Here is a 21,287-nt window from a genome sequence, read left to right on the forward strand (position 1 = left end):
TTGGCAGAATAAAAACTAATTTGCTTAAGATATCCTGAACTAATAACGTATAACGGTAATTTTTATTAAAAGTTTGTAAAATAGGGAGGTCTAATAAATCGGCCATAAATGTCTCATCAATCGTTGTTACGTATAATTTGTTACGTTTAAAATTTAACCTCCTAGCTCTGTGTTGTGTGTAAGTTGGTTGTTTGCTGAGAAAATTTTTAATTTCTTTTTCCGAAATTTTGGGAAATTTTTTTCTTAAAGTAACACTGTCAGAATAACTGTATGGGCTTTCAACATCGTAATAAACTTTACTTAATTGTTTGTCTGTTTTTGACAACACCATCTTTAAATGTATGAATAGAAATAATAAAAACAGATTATAGTAAAAGTTTTTATTTTAATAAATTAAATCACATTTTAAGTTTGACACATTTTGAACAATATCAAAATATAATTGACTTTCTACTATTAAGGGGTCAAGACCAAATTCCTTTTGGAATCTAACAACAATATGATCGTAGTTTAATTGGGGGATAGCTATTAATATCATATTTCCCACTCGGTCTTCAAAATTTGTGCTAAATCCGTTACAAGAGACATCGTGAGTAATCCAAGATTTACAATGTGGATTCTCACAATTTTCGGTAATTTCAAGCATTTTATCCCTGAGCTCATGTACAATTATGTCACGCATAATATTTTTTGCCGACAAAATTAAATTAATCTCCTGATCGATTGTATGTTTACAATGCTTCAATCTTTTCCACCCTGCTTGGTTGAGAGTAAAACCATAATTTGTTGAATAAAAAAGATGATATAGATGATTTTTTCTTCTGGCACAAGCGCGTACATCCACGAGTTTTTCCTTTTGTCCCTTGAAACAGTCGATTTTTATCTTTGAACCTTCAAGAGGAAGCCAGGTGTTAAAACTAGCAACTTGGTCTTCAAAAAAATCAGTTATTTCCTTTTCGAATGTGAATAGAGATTGCCAGGCTTCCAAATTCAGTTCAAATTCGGCGCAAGTGTCTAGTCGGTAAATTTTGATGGATGGATTAACATAACCTACCACCGATACTTCTTGTTTAGGTGAGAGACTGTGAGTTCGAGACATCTTTACAACTACGATTTCGCGAAGCAACTAATCAATCTTTGCCCTCGTTGATTGATTTTATTCCGTAATATACGTAACTTGACGCTCTTGGTTAATGACAAATCGGTTTTCGTATTCTCCAATAATAATTATGTTTTGAATATTAGTTAAGGGGGAAGAAAACTTCATTACCATCCGTAAACTACCATTTCGTTGAATTGAGAGATTGTTAGAGTTTGCCGAGGAATCGTAAGTTAAATCAAACGCGAATAATGTATTACCGTTTTTATAATTTTCGTAATCAATACGATTACCAGAGTTATTTCCAATTAAATCCATTGCCGAGAATAGTGAATAATATGACCTAGTGTAGAGATTTTATTAAAATCTGGAGTTAGAGCAGTTTCTGGTATATTCTGGTCATCTGATGAAAGTTGTAAGAACGAGAGATTATTATGGTTAAATTGAAAGGGATTTTCTCGACTAGACCCATTGTAAGTAGAATTGTTTACCATTCCTATTATTACCCGATTTGGAATTTTACCTAAAAAAATATTTGACTTCACGAAATCGCTCGCGCCTGCTGATTGTCAGAGTTTTAACAACAGTTTGTGTTAGATCGTACAAAGCTCTCTGTTTCTGCAGTATCACATTATGTGCCAGCTGTAGATCTGGATTAACGAGAATATGCTTAGCCGTAAGAACCGCATCTTCGATAATCAATTTAAATTTCTTATTAACATCTTCATGGGAAATAATTATAAATGCATCGGAATTTTTCAAGTGTCGAATTCTTAAATTAACTTTGTTTAAAAGAAATTTGTCTATTTTACAAGAGTCTACATGAAGTCTACCCATATATTCACAAACTTTCGATTCCGCAATATCTTTACTTCTTTTTAAAATTCCATTATTTTTTATATCCTTATTAACATCGTCAAACGCTAGCGTTGGGTCGCAAAACCCGTCTTCGTAATAGCCCTCGGCGGTTTTGTAAGATTGTTTGGCTCCCTTATCAAAATTTAAAACTGTTGCTAAATATGCTAAGTATGGGTAGCAGTTGTTGCTAGATTGTACTAAAGTCTCATTCATAAACACGTCTATTTGGCTAAAAATAGAATGCAATGGAAGGTTACATAGGGATACTTTTTTTTCGGCTGCAGGAATATTTATTAAAATCCCGTTTTGTTCTTTTTTAACACGAATTCGAATTTTAAGCATCAAGTTTGACATGTCAATATAATAATCTCCCCCGGGGATAGAAAAATCAATCTGTGTAGCATTAGACAAGGGAGCTATAGGGAAATAATCTACAAATTTATTCCCCTCAATATTGCCATTAATCAGGGGTTCGTTAAAAAGCTCTAACTCCGAACACATAGATTCAAATTGAGGCATAATGCTTTAGTCAAGAAAATCGGTTTTTGTTCTCTTGCGTTTTCTTTGATTATTGCGTAATTTTGATTTGCGCTTCTTTACTCTCCGAACTCCAGAGCCTTTCTGTGTATTTAATATGGAATCACCGAGACTATTTAAAAGATTTGTTCCGGCAATTTTACTATTTTTTTTAAAGACTCCTTAAAATTTTGACCGGCAACAACATCATCCATAATTCTCTTCTCCATAACCAACCCTTGAATACCGAGTGATTTAGCTACGGGTCGAAAAAGAGGTGTTACGAATCCACGACCCGTTTGATATTGGCTTCCTCGAAAGACGTTATATCCGCGTCCTGTTTGTACATAATGATGATAATATCTTTCCATGGAATTTGTCTACAACATTTAGTTTATTATTTTTACCATGTTCGTAATTGTTGAAATCAATATCACGTTTTTGTCGTCGACTATTCTCAACTCTGTTTAAATCGTTTCGAAAAATTATAAAATTAACCGTATTATCTAATTCTAATCTAATTTGAAGTGGGTCTAATGCTTTGCTTTTATAAACTGAGGAGATATAATCTACTTTGTACTCAATTTGTAAAAGGTCTGCTAGAGGACCGAATATTTTAATTTCCAACCCACTCATTAACTCAATTTGAAAATAATAATTTCCATTTTCTTTGAAAATAAAAAATCCAACCTTAAGTGAGATATGCGAATCAAAATATCTTTGAAGTTCATTTAAAATTTTGAAATGAAGAGATAACGGTATAAAATTCCCACTTAAATCCTTATCAGATTCGTAATAATTACGTTCAAACGTATAACTGTCATTTTCCCAGTTAGGGGCTTCAATTGGAAAATTTTTATTATACCTAAAATCTATTACCGATTCCTCATCTGACATAAATTTTTCCTCATACACTTTTAAAGGATTTTGACTGCTAATTACCCCATTTTGAAATTCTGGCGCGTTTATATTAAAAATATTTGCTAACCTCCCGGTGAAGGCCATCTGTAGATCTCTAGGGAATGAAATTCTTAAGTAATGGCCTCGATTTATTTCTTCGATTGCGTAACTAATTTCGTACCGATTCAAAGGGGGGTAGTTTGTAGCTTGTTGAATCTCGTTTTTTAATTGCCTATGCAAAGATAATGGGATAATATTTCCAAAATCATCTCTCTGACCTTCAAATAAAAAAGGTTGGATAATTGATACAGAGTAGAAAGCCCAATCTTCCTGCTCAAATTGCGGTATTTTTGTAGTCTCAATACGTATGTCGATAAAATTGTTACGCGAATTAAAAGTAATATTATTTAAATTATTTAACGGGCCAAATTTTTGAATACCCGTAAAATAAGTGTCTGGTGGAATTTTAAAAAGATCTGCTAATGGATTTTGAAATTTAATTTCCATCCCTACCGGTATTTCTAAATTAAAATATAAATTATCTTCATCATCTGACGATATCGCGGTTTTTAATCCATCAAACTGTCTTGGTTTACATCGTTCTAATAAATCGCGTATAATTAAGTGTAATGTGAACGGTTGAATTTTATTATTATATTGTTTTTCTCCCTCATATCTGCCCGCCTCAAACACAATTGCGTAATTATTCCATTGTATTTGTTTAATAACAGGCTGAGATGGTAGATTAACTGGTATTGGGAGAGAACTTGGTAAATTATTTTCTTCTGAAGGATTTAAAACTTCTGGTTGGTTGACGTCTCCATTAATATTTGGAATTAAAGGTTCTGTTGGTAAAATGTTGTTTAGATTTTCTTCTGGTTTCAAATTTGACTTTTCTTCTAAATTTGTTTTTGGTTCAAGTTTTGGTTTTTCTTCTTGTTTCACTTTTAGTTTCGGTTTCTTGTTAATTTTCTGTTTTTTTCCTCCTGGGTTGTGATTGTATTTCTTCCACGGGAATTTGTCGTGGTAAATATTTTTGTTGATATTTATTCACAACTAACGCTTTTTTAATTCGTACTTCGATAAAATTTGTTGCGTAAGTTAAAGAAATAGTTTTGGCGTGATTCGAGAGTGGATAATTAGAAAGATAATCACTCTCGACAAAATCATTTTCTCGAAATTCCAGAACAGACGCTAGGGGCGATGCTTGAGGTATTCTTACTTGCACATCTTTTTGTAACTATTTTTAATTTTGAACTGTCTTCGTTTTCATCTGCTTTTACCGTATTTATTTGTATTTTTCCTTTAAGTGTTTGATTGGCCTCAATAGTTTTAGCAAACTCGTTGAGTATATTATTTTGAAGATATGTTGGAATATTATTCTTATTTCTGTCTAGATCACCCTCGTAACGTTTGGGTGGAATTTCAATTTTAATATAATCCCATTGATTTTCTTCGGGTGAAATAACATCTGACACGTGCCCTACTTGGAAATGCGAATACTCATTTGTTATATTCGAATAAGTTTCAGGAAGAATTATTTCTGCTAATGAGCAAGCCCATTTTTCATTGTTAAAATTTAAAGGTTTTGATAACTGTACTTTAAAGTTAGAAGGCGTATTTTCCGGGTAAATATCGGGTGATGCGTTCGAAGGTAGAAATACTACGAAACTTGACATCTTTATAATGACAGTTTTAGTTGGGCGACATCTCGTTTTATATTAATAAAAGATTTAGCGTGATAGATCGAAAGGATTGGGAGTTGAACTTGAGACTGTTTGAATAACGTCCTGCAACGCTACCGATCTGCCACGCTAAACCTTAACACGAAAGAGTTAAATTATCTATTTTTACGTAGGAAAAAAATAAGCACAATATATTTATTAGAAAACATATTAATCACATATTTTCAATCATTTGACAAGTTTGTTCAAGATTTTCTAAAACCTCGATGGGCGTTTCAACTTGATTAAGAGTTAAAATTTGATTATTTTTACAATATTCTTGAAAAAAAATAATAGCTTCCATCTGCTCATCAGATGGCATGACAAAGTCCGGTGGAAATACAACATTTGATTTCATTGATGAATTTAAAGTTTCTTCACTCTTAATACCAGTTGTTTTTTTTACGATGAATTTTCTTTGGAGTTCCATTACCATTAACAAACTCGTCGAGCCATTCTTGATGTTTTACGTTAAACTCGTTCAAATAATCAATAATTTGGTCGTCTAATATTTCTTCTTTGGTTGTATATTCTGGTTTCTTTGAATGAAGACAATCGCAAACATCAATACGAATTTGATTTTTATAACTACTCGATAAGTGATCCATTAAGTGTTGCTTAAAAATTGTCTTGTCAAGATATTGTTCTTGACAAATCCAGCATTTAACACTAAAGTTTAAATTATCAAAGAAATTAAAAGCGTGTTTGCGACATGGCTCATTATAATAACAAGGATGCGATTTGCATTTAATTTCTGGTTTCCCCATAAATAACTTCATTTTTTTAACCTTTAAAGAGCTCGATTTTTGAGACGTCTTACGCTTACACATATCCTTTGACTTTTAAATGTAAAAACAATTTTTATTTATAGAAATAGTTATTATCGCAAGTTTAGACACGTTTATTAGTTGTTTAAAGTATTTTGGGTGGGGCCAAAACCGCCAAGGATATAAAACGAAGGTCGCGAATTCGTTTCCCCATCTCGCAAATAACTAATTAGCATTTTAAACCGCTAAAAAACGAAAAAAGTGACACCAAAAGTAAATAAGTTGACGTAATCGGGGGTGTTACATATTACCGCCGATATCTCGGTTCGACCTTGTCCGATCGTGTCCCAACTTGTTGGGGTGATAGACCGAGGCTTAGGGGTGGTAGACAGCGTCGAGGTCAAAGATCATCTTCAAGGTGAAATTGAAAACAAAAATATGTTTTTCGATTTTTCCCAGGACAAAAATTTTGTTTTTGGAAAATATTTTGGGGGTGTTTTGGGGGGGGTGTAATGGCGGCCATCTCGGAAAAAATGGTTAAGTTTTAGTCCTTCTCTACTTTTAGGGCCTCCAACACTACGGCAGAATTTATTAAAGTAGTGAAGGGGAGAGGACGCGGAAGTAATGTACTTTTGATAATATACTGTAACAAGTAATTGATAATTGTTAAATTATAGGAGAAAACGTGGACCTAGGACCAGTTCGAAGTAATTATTTTCTATTTTGTACTATACTTTTATAAAAAAAAATCTAACAATAGGATCCGACACGTTGCCACCACCCTCCACGCCTTCAGACCCACCAACACCCGGGAACTCCCCAACGCCCTCGGCCTCTCCCACAATTCCATATCGGGAGATATTGATAAACCCGTCATTGTCGGCGGAGATGCGAGTGCTGGACTTGAGGAAAGGTAATTCGTTAAATATATTTTAATACGTATGAAATTATAATATGCATTTTTTCTAGCGCCGGGTATCAAAATCATCGTGGAAGGGTGATAAATATTCAACATGTTTTATTATATTAGAAACTAATTTATGTAATTTTAGGTGGCGCCCTTAAAATTTTAATTTAAAATAAACTGTTTATATTTATTTTTGTCTCTTTCTTAAGCTTAACGCACGTTAGTTGTATCATATAAACCATTTTCATGCAGATTGGTTAAAACGTACCATTCCTAATAAACCTTAACTTGTTAATCGAGGCTTATGATTTGTTAACCATATCGCTACCAGGTCAATTACCCCTAACGTTTAATTATAAAGGTACAAACTTTAGCCATATATTAATATTCATGTCAAACATAAGTGTACATTAATAAACCTAAAGAGTTTCACCACTTGTTGATCGACGCTTACACTTTCCCGCCAAAAATTAATATTCAAACATATAATAAACAAGTGTAACTACTTGTTGATCCTTACACACATGTTAAATTCACGCCAAAACTTTAACAGTTCAACCACTAAAGATGTCAATGACCCCTAACGGTAAAACAATACAAACTTTACCTTGGCAAATACCACGCTCATTAATATTCACCCTTTTTGAAACACTTGCTTACCTACTTGATTGACAGGTCATTAATTAACACCTGTTAATCTAATTAATTATTCAGGTCACGCGCGCGTGATACGCGCCCGAGGGGGGTCGGCAATGCGATTCCCCGCTTCATTCCCCCCGTCACGCAGCTGTGGGCGCGGTAGCCACGCCCCCCACGCGTATCCAGGAAGACGGTTCTATACTACTCTTATGCCTATAATTCAAAAGTAAAGAAATTAGCCTCCGAGAAAGAGGAATAAAATATAAAAATAAGATTATACTTACATAGTTTTGACTTGACTTGAATCTTCTTCGAGTTTGAATGGTTATCCACTGATCGGTCGATTTTACATAGTCAGTTATTACGTCATTGTATTTACATCAGCACAGTAAAAAAAACCCCTGGATTTTGCTCCACCGATATAACATTCACCACCACTTATTCGCCACTTTAGAACGCCAAGAAAAGAGGTAGTATTTTTCTACTTTTTTAAAATTTTGTAGTATTTCTTTATCTATATTTGTGTATCGGAAATGTATTTTAACGTATCGGAAGTAGAATATAGATTTTTTTTGTATTATCTGTCTATATTTGCGTATCGGAGTTGCGTTTTGCCGTATTAAAAGCAGAAAAAGGAATTTTATAGTATTATTCTACCTACTTACATATCTGAAATTAATTTTATCAAATTTTAAAGGGGATTTTAGCAGTATTTTTCTATCGATATTTTCATATTAAGCTAACGTAACTGAAAGTGTAAATGTAACTACTCTGACATTTTATGTAAAGGCGACATTAAAAAACTCGGATACATATTTTTTTACATTGGAAAATTGACACTTTATTGTAATATTTACACTTTGAAATTCTAAAATATGTTTACGACTTTTGTAATATTGTTACATTTCCAACTTGGCATCCTCGAATGAATGGACACAATGGAATTTGACGGCAATGAACTATTAACGGTATATCTCCGTCTTGCCATTCTTCGACCATTAGACCGCAAAAAGGACACTTGACACTCGTTCCGTTACCGAGCGCATAAAATCCCCAGGCGGCCAAATCTTTGGTTCCATAAGTAACCCAGTTTTTAAAACTGAGTAATCTTTCTCTTTCCGAAAACATTTTTAAAGACTCGTAAGCAGGTTCCCTTCGTATGGTAGGAAAACAATCTTCAAGTTCTATTCTCGCTGCTATATATTCCGCTTGAAGTTTTCGTCTCTGTTTTTTCAATATATTGATACTTTTCAATAGTTCCGTACACGGTTCGTTATTTTCCTTTTCACTCATTATCCAACTGTCGTCCAATTTTTGTTCTGTGAAATATGTAATTCTTGCTTCGTAGGGTTACCGAAAACACCTGTGAATTATTCCATGACGCTATTAAATACGTTTAGCCTTTATTATTAAGTCAATACGCGGGAGAAACAGAAAGTGTAACTACAAATGTTTATAACAGTTGTTTTTTGACGACAAAGTCAATGGTCTTTCATACCCACGGTCAACGAATTAAGTAACGCTCGTAATTTGGTACGTTTAAAAAAGTTCAATTTACCCCTGGTGGTGAAAAATAACAATGCCACTCTAAAAACTCTCAAGTTAGGGTTGGGTTTGGTTGATGTAACGTACGAATTAAACCATTGCAAAATACGTTGGAGATTTATTTCGAGTTGTCTAATAATAACGCCCTTGCGCTCTTCCATTATTAGTTCCTTTACACGTTACAGCGTAAAGTGTCTCATTGATGGAATAAGTTTCACGCTAAACAGACAACAATTAAGATGCAATGTTTTTAAATATATTGTTAGTAAGTTTTTCGAAAATTTTCCCCCACGGAAAAAACCAATAACTGCTGGGATCCAAATATTTTATTAACCAAAGAAAAAGAAAACTCATACATATCCAGTTATAATTACAGGTGCTGGATTTATAATGTCAAGACCATAAAAAAAATATATCGCAGTCTTTTCGACGGAGATGCTTGGAGAAAACGTGTCCATGACCGACGCGTCATTCCCACCACTACGGCACTTGATGTTCGCACTTTACTACGCGAGCCTTTCTTTTCCAGTAAAACTGATGAATAGAACTACATTTGCAACACAAATCGTACCACGGTCCATCGTCATCTCGATCCGTTTTTGTGCAAGTCGTAATTTTTTTACACACGTCGTATTTGTTAGGCATGGGCTCTCTGGTATCCGAATTCATGATGTTTTTTGAAATATGACGACAATGCTGATAGGGTGTTCCGCTAAATATATATTTACTTAACAGTAATAATATTAATAGTAAGACCGCGTACAATACTCGACCGTTAGCGACTAAAATCACGATAAACGGAAGAGATATAAACGCTAATGATTGAATGCTTATACCGGTAGATAAATTTTCGCAATTCAAAAACGGGTACAACGAAAACAGTCTTTTATCCTCATTCAAATTGTAATTTTCGACCACTTTTTCGTAGCACGCGCTACAAAGAGTTCGCCGCTAAATGAGTCGTGCCTTTGGGTAATATCGTACCTCAGTTCGTTATTTTCCTTATCACTCAATCAAACCCTGTTAACAATGGAGATAAACGCGGAGAGAGATAGTTCGCGGTAATCAGAGGAGCGCTAACGGCTATTAACTTAACTTTATTTTAATTTACTCAATAACAAAAAGTGGATTATTTATGGCCTTTAAAAAGGTACGTTAAAACATTTTAAGGTTGTATTTTTCAAGTTTTGTAAAAAAGTTTTATTATCAATTCAAATAAGAAACACATTGACGGTATAAGTTGGTTGTTAAAGAACTAAAACCCAAACATATTAACATCACAGAATGTTAAACGTAGCAGACAGTTAAAAATGTATTATAAATCAAACAAATGTTTCATGTAATGAAATTTATTTCTTACTATTTTGTATGATCGCTTAAATGTATCGGCTGCGTTTTTTAAATTTTAATTAATTTACTTTTGTATTTAAAAATGTTAAGTTATATTTTAATAGTTATATTTATAATATGGATGAATACAGGACGACTATAAATCGCTGTTTCAAAAACATTTTCAGTTTATAATTTTTTTATTAGTAAATGACTAACAAAAAGTCCTGTCTTATTCGCTTTTTATACTGACAAACGTATTTTTTACCGCGATATTTTTGAAAAATAACTACAGAAATCTACTAACAAAAAAATCCTGAAAGATTAAGAAACTAGTCTATTAAATAATAGCCAGGCAAAAACCCAAAGCGCCACCAAATCATGAAGCGACTTTTACATTAGTATCGAACATTAGTTAAAAAACTTGTGTTCAATCTGTTGTACCAGCATCTTTGAGGGTTTTCAATGTACAGGTAGAAAGGGGGTCGGCACCGGAAGTCCCCGCTTCCTTCCCCCTTCCGGCAGGTGGCGCGGGGGGTCGACATTTTCCTCGGGGTCATTGACCTCCGCAGAGTGTCGCGCTGATTGGCGCGGGGACCACGTGGGAACTACGCGGCGCGTGTACGCGCTAATTGGCTGACTCGAAATTATTCAAAATGGCGCTGATTGGTTGGCGACTTTTTACGCAAAGAAATTTCCAAGACTTTACTCAGAAACGCTTCTGACAGACAAGTTATTTGAACCTGGTCGTCGTCTAACAATTGCTCGAAAATATACGTAACAAATTGCGTTTTAGCTAGCTCGACGTCGCCGATGAAACGAACCGTGAGATATCTACCCGTGAAATTAAATTTTGGATAATCTTTCTCACCATCGTCTATGATTTCCAATTGGGCTGGTAATTCCAGTTGCACAACAGCATCGTTTACGGCAATACCACCACCACCACCATGTTGTGGGTGCGCCGGTGGTGATGGTGTATGATTCAAGCTTTCACTAGATATATTATCAAGAGAGCCCGAAGAACTATACGAAGTACTCAAATTTTCAAACATAGCGGACAGTATGAGAGAGAGTGTTCAACCCCTTACGGCATGTATGGATTGCGAATTATCATCATCATAATTGTATACAGTTGCTGCGGCTGAGCCAGGAATACCAGCATGTTGAGACACGTTATGGTCTATATAAACTTTGGAACACACTGACGCGTTTATTCTAACGAATTCGCTTATGGATAATGTATCCGCGTTAGATGTGGAACCTGTTTCATGTCCTGACCACCTTGTTTCCCGTTTCGCGTTATTTTGCGAACCTATAGGCTCTAACCTAATTGATTTCCTTCCCTGAGATGTATCATCGTTAGAACCTGTATCAGACTAATTTTATTTTCTTTAATTGAACGTTATAATCCTCCCGCTTTATCTTTTGGCCGTTTAATTACGCCGATTTTGACATTAACCACGTGTTTGCGCCGATTTTGACATAAACCACGTGTTTGCGCCGATTTTGACATTTAAAAATATTAAAGTGAACCACTTGGCTTTTATTGACTACGTGTTTGCATTTATGACTGAAGATTGTTGTCATGACTGTACTCCTTACTCACCTTTACAACAATCGTAAAAAAGCATTCAAAGAACAACGGTTAATCAACAATTTTCCCTCCGTTGAACGTCACTGAACCCCGAGGCGTTACACATCAATTAGGTTCCAACTTAGGTGATTGGTGAATCAAATATATAAAAAAAATTGCACTTGGCGTGAAAATTAACTGATATAATTGAAAAGGGGAAATAATTAACGAACTCATATAAATTTATTTAATTATAATGAACTATAAAGTTTCATTAATCTCATATTCCAATTTTTTCAATTAATGAACGTAAAATATACAAATCGTAAAATTTTGGATTGTTTATGTAATTTTTTAAATATTTCCAACTCAACACTTCGGTAGAGTCATTAAATTTGCATCGTATATTATTTATAAGAGCTTGAATAAAAAGGCGAAGTTCCACATTTAATTACAATGTCACAATATGATAACAGTTCATTATCATTGTTAATAAGACTCAACAATTTCTTCGGTAGATTTAGGAAGACTTTAACGTTCACACATTAACGTCACAAAAATTGAATGAAATACTGTAGTATAAAGTCTCTTGTTTGTAGGAAACATTTTTTTTATCAAGGTTTTTTATTAACATTTGTTATAAATTCACTAAATGTACCATTACATTTACGAACTATAGCATGAGCTTGATGGTTTATAATTTTTTGTTAGATATAACAGTAATATCTAACAATTGTTGGGTTATTTCCGTTAACATTTTGGTAGCGATTACGCTTATAATTTTTACAAAATCCTTAGAAACGGTTAATTTAGGATTTAAATATTTGTATAATATATTAGCTATCAATTGTTTCGGGATTCTCGTATACTTATTTAATATGGTATAGTTTGTTAAACTTTTTTCAACCATCGATAAAAAACGTGAAAATTGTTTGTAAAATTTTGTTGGTTTTTAACTGTTGTATAGTTAGTAATCTCAACCTTGGGTGCAGGTATTGCATTTCTCATTTCTCTAGCCTCGCTCAGTACTCGTAATAACTCGCTTAATTTTGCGCGACTGTTCATGTTTGAGGTTAATATATTTTACATCTCATTATCGAGTAAGTTGTAATATGTTTCCTGAGGGGAAACAAGTGGTTTATGTTCTTGAGATATTTGTCCGACACTCGATACTTAATTATCGGAAAAAACTACCATTTTTGGTCCGTTTCGGTCAAATGTGTAGGATCTTAATCGTCAGCTATCTGGTTACAGATGTATCTATAAATAGGGAATTGTGAGGTTCGCTAGTAGCCATATTATACGCTTTTTTATTTAGTTTTGTATTATTAGGAGATATCTGATTGGCTAGATATTGAATTTGACTTAACTCCCGAGGAGATTTAAACAGTTTTAAATATGACATATTAAGAGAGATTAAACGAGATTGTTTGCCTCGAGGAAATAAGGTTTGGGAGATTAATATGACTGAAATCTCATAATGATGGCTGTCGACAGTGACTAATTTAGCAACATGATCATTTTTGTAAAGTTCGTCCGCTAGATCATCAATAATAAGCAAGGAATTTCTATTTGATTCCCAAAAATCACTTTCCATCGGAGGTAGTCATTGAATAAACTATATCGGGTAAAATTTGAGATAAAACCTGGCAACCGGGTTGCCAAACGGAGTAGCAATAAATAATTTTAATAGGAGGTTTATCAATTAATACATTCCTCCAACGAATAACGTTGTTAACCCATGAGGATTTTCCTGACATTGTAGGGCCTGAAACCATTATTCGGAAGGGTTAAAGAAGTTTTATGTAAGACATTGTTGTTTAATCAAAGGTAATGTACTACGTAGATTGTTAGTACATTGTTGGTTTTTATACACTATATTAAAAATCAACAAAAACATTTTTTTTTAATTTTTCAAAATCGTTTATTAAAAAATATTCCTTCACTAGCTACTTAAAAAATAAAACACATTTTTTTTGAAAAAAAAAATAATAAACATCATAATTTCATTACCAAAGATAAACTCAAAATTATACATTAATTTCCATTTTTAGTAAACATTCTACTTTAAAAATTAAAAGTTTAAACCCCAAATTGTTCAAAAATAAAGTATTTACACTATTTTCGGTAGAAATTTCATTTATTACAACTATATGACTGAAGGAAACTTATTTTGGGGGTTTTTTGTTACACACATTTTTTCTTTAGTCTTATGATTAAAAGATGATAATTTTCTTTACAATTGTTCATTTTGACATTCTAAATAACCGTAGGGTACGCTAGAGATATTGTCTTTTAATACGCATTTACAAAATTGTTTATCTTTTATTACGTTAAAAGGAATTTTCACCTTAAACTCTGTATTTGGGACGAAAATCATTTGTTTAAAACGTCAAAGTGGATAATCTCCACATTTTCCCTAGTTAGCGTTATGCCTTTTAATTTTATAACTGTCTTGTTATCTGCAGTCTTAAAACTATACGACTTGGGCCCGGTGGACACGAATTTTGTAACATATGTATTCGGGGTTTCACACGTTAATTCACCTAAATTACTACCGGGGGGGGGGGGGTAGCCATTAGTTTGGTAAGTGTAAATTGAACACCATCTTTATCAAAATATAGTACTCGCTTTCCCAACTTATTAATTAATTTATGTAAATGAATACGTCCATAACTAGTGACAAAGGCAGCGATTATTACATTACCTTTTGTAAATGTTGGAGCAAGCTCAGATTTTTTTCGATACACTACCATGGCAACCTCGTTATTGATAATTGTTAATCTGTTTGTTTGGTCTGAGACAATTTCTGTTAATTGGGAGTAGCGATTAATAATTCTAGTCGTTGATTTATCCATTCTTAGGGCCATCCTACCATATAACGAATTTTGCGCCAATTTCGCGGAAGTTCTTAAAGAAGGGTTATCATTGATCTAATCGGAAGCTAGCCTTACACCGTCAGCTTCGTATATTGCGTCTAAATATTGTTTTTGCTCTTGATATGTTTTAATATTAGGTGGAAATCCTGCATGTTTAACTTTGGCTTTAAAAAAAATATTAATATATGGTTTGGAAAAATTGGTCGTTTGATTATAATTATACACTTGAAATATGTCTAATAATTTATATTGACACTCTGATATCGCATAGGAGATTTTTATCGAGGGTAAAACAACTGTAAGCGCTCGCTCATCCTGAGTATGGTTGCATTTTTCTATACTATCTTTAACACATGAAGCACATAAAGGGTAGAAAAGTTTGTTATTGATACGATAGCGTAAAACTGGTAAAAAAAGGGATAGGCGTTAGGAGTATAATCAAAGTTATTTGTAATAATATTAACCTGTTTACAACCAAACTCTTTTTTTTGTAAACAGAATGCGTAAAGACTGTAAAAGTCGAAATATCGTATTTGTTCTCCAATTGAAGGGTCTATTTCGTGGTATAATATAATTGTTTCTACACGCCCTCCAACTAAAGAATCTCTGGGGTTAATTTTAGGAATAATTTTTATTTTATTAAAAAATGCTTTCGCCTCAGCATTTTGTTATAACATACTTAAAATCGAACATTAAAAAAATTTGAATGTGTGGTTTTCTTTTATAAATTCTTTTCGATCTAGCTCCCTTTCGTGAATTTCTTTAAATGTTTTTCCTAAAACAGGGTTAAAAGTAGAGCCAGAAAAATGATTTGGGCAGCCGTGCCAGAAATCACCCATTACATCAATAGCTATAGGGGGATTGTTACAGAAACCATCTATGAAATATGGACCTACGGATTGTTCTCCTTCTGCACTTCTAACAGTTTGCAAAATTAAATTGTTTTCCTTTTCGTACCAAGCTAGATATTTTAAAGCAATCTCACTTTGATTCTGTCTGCTTGCTAAACCATTAGCCGGGATAGTACATTATGTGTGCGGTTCTAAAAACAAGTTGATAAAAACATTGTTAAGGGCCCCAGAAAGAGAAATCCCCCCATAGTTTGTAATATCAATTTCAATTAGGTCTTTATATAACTTGCGAAATTTCTGCATAGCTAAGCGTAATAAATTACAATCTAAAAGACAATACGCCCTGGATTCTGATTTAATACAATATAACGGTTCAAGCTGTTTGCGTGTATACCAAGTTTTAAATTCTCGGTATTCCTGTTCTTTCATTTTTTGGGGCTCAAAATATTTTTCATCTGGAATTTTTTCTGAATAGTTTAAATTCTCTTTTGTCCAGAAGACATATGGAAAATATCCTTTCGATTCGGGCAAAGAAAACATTTTTGGAAAATGCCTTAGTGGTGCATTAATATATATATATTGTAAGAATTTTGGCTCCATCGTAAATAACCTCGGGAACTATTCGATTTATTAATTTCGAAATAATAAACATCGAACGATCTTAAATTATGTGCCATTACAATAACATTTGTAAATTTTGGTCTAATCGTTTTTCGTTTCCGTTTCTCATCGTTAACTAAAATCGTCTCATATTGAAATAAGTGATTTAAAAATTTGTCTAAACAACCTTCTCCCGCAAAAACTATGGTGTCAACAGTGTGATTTAACATTTCACTTTGGGCCACTAACAAGATGGGTTTATGGATATCCTGGTCAATTATAGTTTCGATATCGATATAAACATTCATTATCCGATTCAGAAACACTTGAGTCTCCCATATTCTAATTTCTTTTCTAGTTCTAAAAAATGATATTCTAATTACTATTAAAAAAAAACCAAATAAATGTTTTTTAACTCACTTTTGATGGTGGACCAACGATTTTTCCTTCCGTCTGCTCAATCTGTTTTTTAATTTGTTTGTTGAATTTATGATTCGAATGACATCTAGGGATAGGTTGCTAGCCAGGTATTTTATTCTGTTATAATCTGCTTTCCAGATTTCATCTTGCGGAAGTTGTTTAATATTTTTGTACGAATAAATTTGAATATCCAGGTATACTCCCTTAACACCAGCTTTCTTCCTCGGAGTTTTCGTCTCGTAAGATACACCACTTTTTTGGATTTTTAGCAACTGTTCGGTACCGATTTCTTCAATGTTTCACAAACGACGTACCTCCTCAATATATTCTATATCTGATCCATCGGAATATCAAGGCATCTGACTGTGAAGGTCAGTTTAAATATAAATGTATTAAATATAAAAAATATTAATTGTTTTTGAAGGATTTTATATTAAATTACTTTTTATAATTGTATTAAATATTTTCCGTGACAAAAAAGAAAACGCCCTAAGATTATTAAAATCTTTTGCTTTAAAAATCGATAACGGTGTATAAAAAGTTGTTAATCACAGGTTGAGGTTGTTTTACAATTCTATGGGAAGCGATATATTTCTGCAGGTATAAAATTATATGGAAAGACTTCAAATATTTTTTGCTTTAAAAACCGATTACGTTGGATAAGAATTTGTTAATTACAGGGTGAGGTTGTTTTACAATTCTATGGGATGTGATATCTATTTCTCCAGGTATAAAAGTATTAGGAAAAGGATATATTATATTTCTGTCAGGTCCATTTTATAAAAAGTTGCTATTTGACTTGATTTTAAAACAAGTTAAAAACAGGTTGTTTAATTTTAAATATTCTTAAAATCGTCTTATACAGGGTCTTTTTTTTTGCTCGGAAAAGTGTTTTTTTTCAAAAACTATTTATAGTACCGATTTCAAATTTGGAAGGTCAATTCTCTATACCGGGGGACATCAGTTTGAGAAATTTGAGCGTTTTCGGTAATGTTTTTCACCAATTTTGAAAAATTATTTTTCGACCACTAGGTGCGAGATAAAAAATTTCTATTAAAAAGTTGTAGGCCGTCATCGAAAACCCTTAAAAATTGTTCACTCGACGAAAAACAAATTATTTATCAGTGAAAATTCGAGCTTGAAAAATTTACAAGTTGGTGAAGCCAAATTACGATTGTTTGAAACGATAATTGAAACCGAATTACCTAATCCAGTTGAAACTTTGGTTAAAAAAACGACCGGATTTAAAAAACACGAGGCTATAGGTCAATCCTAAACATGCATTGGGTATTTAAAGGAAAACTTTGGGAGATTATTATCAGTGTTTGATAATATTTCGAACAATGCCTCGTTATTCAGTAGCTGAGCGTACCGAGATAGTTGCCATTTACTATGGAGAAGCAGCGCAAAACCTTAGAAGAGTGACTGAATTCTTCGCAGAAAGACATCCAAATGGAGCACCATCTGTAAATACAGTAAGACGAGCAATTCACGATTTCAATCAATTTGGTAACTTGTAACCTAGGTTTCGCGGATTTGGTCAACCGGATTTAGACTTCGAGAACAATGTACTCGCGTACTTTGTGGCATATCCTCGTCACAGTTGCGCTAACGCCGCTGCTGATTTGGGTTGTTCTGCAAATCGTGTGTGGAAAATTCTTCGTAAGAATTGCTATCACCCATACAGAGCTACGCTCCACCAAGGACTAATTGACGGAGACCATCAAAGACGTTATGAATTTAGCAACTGGTTACTAAATGCTGTCCAAGAAGATAGACAATTTTTGCGCCATGTTTTGTTCTCCGACGAAGCGTCATTTTCTAGAGATGGGCCCTTTAATCATCAAAACAGCCATCTTTGGTCTGACGTCAACCCACATTGGGGTTTTGAATATCATCACCAGGTTCAATTTGAACGGGTCAATGTTTGGGTTGGACTTGTTGGAAACCGTTTGATTGGTCCCTTTTTCCTGCCGACGAACCTCAACGGCCAAAGGTATTTACATTTTCTACAGAACGAACTGAGTGACGCAATCGACGACCTTCCATTGGCTGAAAGACGTCAGTTGTGGTTTCAGCAAGATGGCGCCCCTCCGCATTTTTCCCGGCAAGTAACTGAGCACCTCAACAACGAGTTTCCTGAAAGGTGGATAGGGAGAAATGGTTCAGTGCATTGGCCAGCAAGGTCACCTGACCTAACACCGCTGGATTATTTTCTCTGGGGATTCGTTAAAGCAAAGGTATACGCCACGCCCATTGAAACTAGGGAGGAACTCATTAGACGAATAATCAGTGCTTGCCGAGACGTCACACCAGAAATGGTAGAGAAAGCGTTTGAGAACTTAATTGTCCGCGCACAAACCTGTGTTGCAGCCAATGGTGATATTATTGAAAATGTTTTGTAAAAATTTATGTGAATAAAATATCTGCATTTAAAAACCAAACGTGTACATTTTTTCAAGTGTGAAAACTCTACTACGTTTGTATTAGACTTGTTCCCTTTTCAATTATCGTTTCAAACAATCGTAATTTGGCTTCACCAACTTGTAAATTTTTCAAGCTCGAATTTTCACTGATAAATAAGTTGTTTTTCGTCGAGTGAACAATTTTTAAGGGTTTTCGATGACGGCCTACAACTTTATAATAGAAATTTTTTATCTCGCACCTAGTGGTCGAAAAATAATTTTTCAAAATTGGTGAAAAACATTACCGAAAACGCTCAAATTTCTCAAACTGATGTCCCCCGGTATAGAGAATTGACCTTCCAAATTTGAAATCGGTACTATAAATAGTTTTTGAAAAAAAAACACTTTTCCGAGCAAAAAAAAAGACCCTGTATAAAAGGATCAACTTAAGTCATAATTTTTTATATAAACCATGGGTTCTCGTGGAATTCTGACGGTTTCTGGTAAGATTACTCATCCCATTGCAATAAATCCCTTTTGTTTGAAATATATAGCTTTATGCGTAGTTAGGAATTTAACATTTTTAAAAATAACAATATCTCAATTAGAATAGAGAACTATTGTATGAAAACCGTCTTTCTTGAATGACAAGCATTAATAGAACCCTTTAAAAAATCATTTTTGCGTGTCCCTTTATAGAAAAAACTATTAAATTATCACCCTCTGTGTTTAGTGCCATTTTTTCTAAAAGAATTAATAACAATACTTGTCTATTCGACGTTCATTCTATTAATTTTACCGGCCGTCACGAGGGTTTCGTGTTTGACGGTTTGATTTTCCACACATAAACCACCGTTGAAGGCTGGTTTCTTACGAAATTTTACGATTAATTGGAAAACATATGCGGATATATACCAATATAAATAAGATCCCATAGTTTCGCCAGCATAAAAATCGTAGAAACCTTCAACGCGATCTATTACTTTTATTTGAATTACAACAGGTTCATACTTTCGAAAAAAAATCTAACTATAACCAGTGACTTTCACGTAACAAGATTTTTTGTACGTCTCAAATTAGATGTAATAGTTTTATTTTTTATTAATGAGATCATTTGTCAGGAAGTTAAAATAATTAACACTTTCGAGTAAGAAATAGTTTAGTCGCAAATTAACTCCAGACCCGGCGTTGTGTGTTCGTAGAGAAATGTTTCCACTACGTTTCAAGGTATTTACAATATTTTATTTATTTATTTAAAAAACTAAGCTTTATTTTTTAAATAGTACTCAAATTTTATACGATTTTAATCTTTGTGAATTAGTGCTTAAACATTTTTTATTTAAAAACTTTATTTGTGTTTTATGTTTTTATTTGTTTATTTGGTGAAAGTTAAAATTTTAAAAATGTTTTATATTTTTTTATATAAAGAGTTTTTATTTATAAAAATCTCAAGTGTTTTTAAATATGATTTTAAATATAACTTACTTTATTAATTTAATCTATGAAGTATCTGTTTAAATTTCCAGCGCAGATAAAGAGGATCTTGGTTTTTTTGGTTTTTTTCTTCTATAAACCGCTTTCATGAGATTCTTGCAAATCTTTTCTATATCATACAGCTTGGACTGGTGTAGAGACCTTTCCTTTTTATTATTATTATTAATCTCTTTGGTTTTTTCTATATACTAATATCTATACTAATATTACGTTTAAACTATAATACTTGTTTTTGCTTATATCTGCTGATCTTTATTAATGGGTTGTTTAGATGAACTGAAATTTTATTAGTACATTTTGTACTTGATTTTATATTTTTCTATTATTATTATTATAATCATTAATTGCTTTGCTTTTTCATATCTTCTATATACGCTTGACCACAACCCCCTTAAAAATCTGCATAAGATTCTTGCAAATATTTTCTATATCGTACAGATTGGTCTGGTGTAGAGACATTTCCTTTTTATTATTATTATTAATCTCTTTGGTTTTTCATCTCCTCTATATACTACTTTCTATACTAATATTGCTGATCTTCATTAATAGGTTGTTTAGATTATCTGAAATTTTAATAGTACACTTTTTACTAGATTGTTTAAAATCGATTATAATTGTCTTTTATTAAATTTTAAAACTGGTTTATGAAGGATATGGATAATTACAGAATTGATAATTACCCCCAAAGGAATATTGTTAAATTTTTAAATCTAGGTCAAGCTTAGGCTATAAAATCTCAATGTAGAACATTTTACCAGGATAAATCTAAAATCATGTC

The 21,287-nt window shown here is 33.1% G+C and overlaps 1 long non-coding RNA gene across 1 annotated transcript; it reads left to right on the top strand.

The window, feature by feature from the left end:
• Positions 1-610: 610 nt before the first annotated feature.
• Positions 611-6,916, top strand: LOC149958369 (uncharacterized). The gene is made up of 4 exons (XR_016478634.1): positions 611-632; positions 6,542-6,571; positions 6,625-6,777; positions 6,834-6,916. It is a non-coding gene; the product is annotated as an uncharacterized LOC149958369 (long non-coding RNA).
• The last annotated feature ends 14,371 nt before the right edge of the window (positions 6,917-21,287 follow it).

The sequence above is a fragment of the Leiobunum rupestre genome, chromosome 2 (genome assembly GCF_980474605.1).
Source record: "Leiobunum rupestre chromosome 2, qqLeiRupe1.1.hap1, whole genome shotgun sequence".
NCBI classification, from domain to species: Eukaryota; Metazoa; Arthropoda; class Arachnida; order Opiliones; family Sclerosomatidae; genus Leiobunum; species Leiobunum rupestre.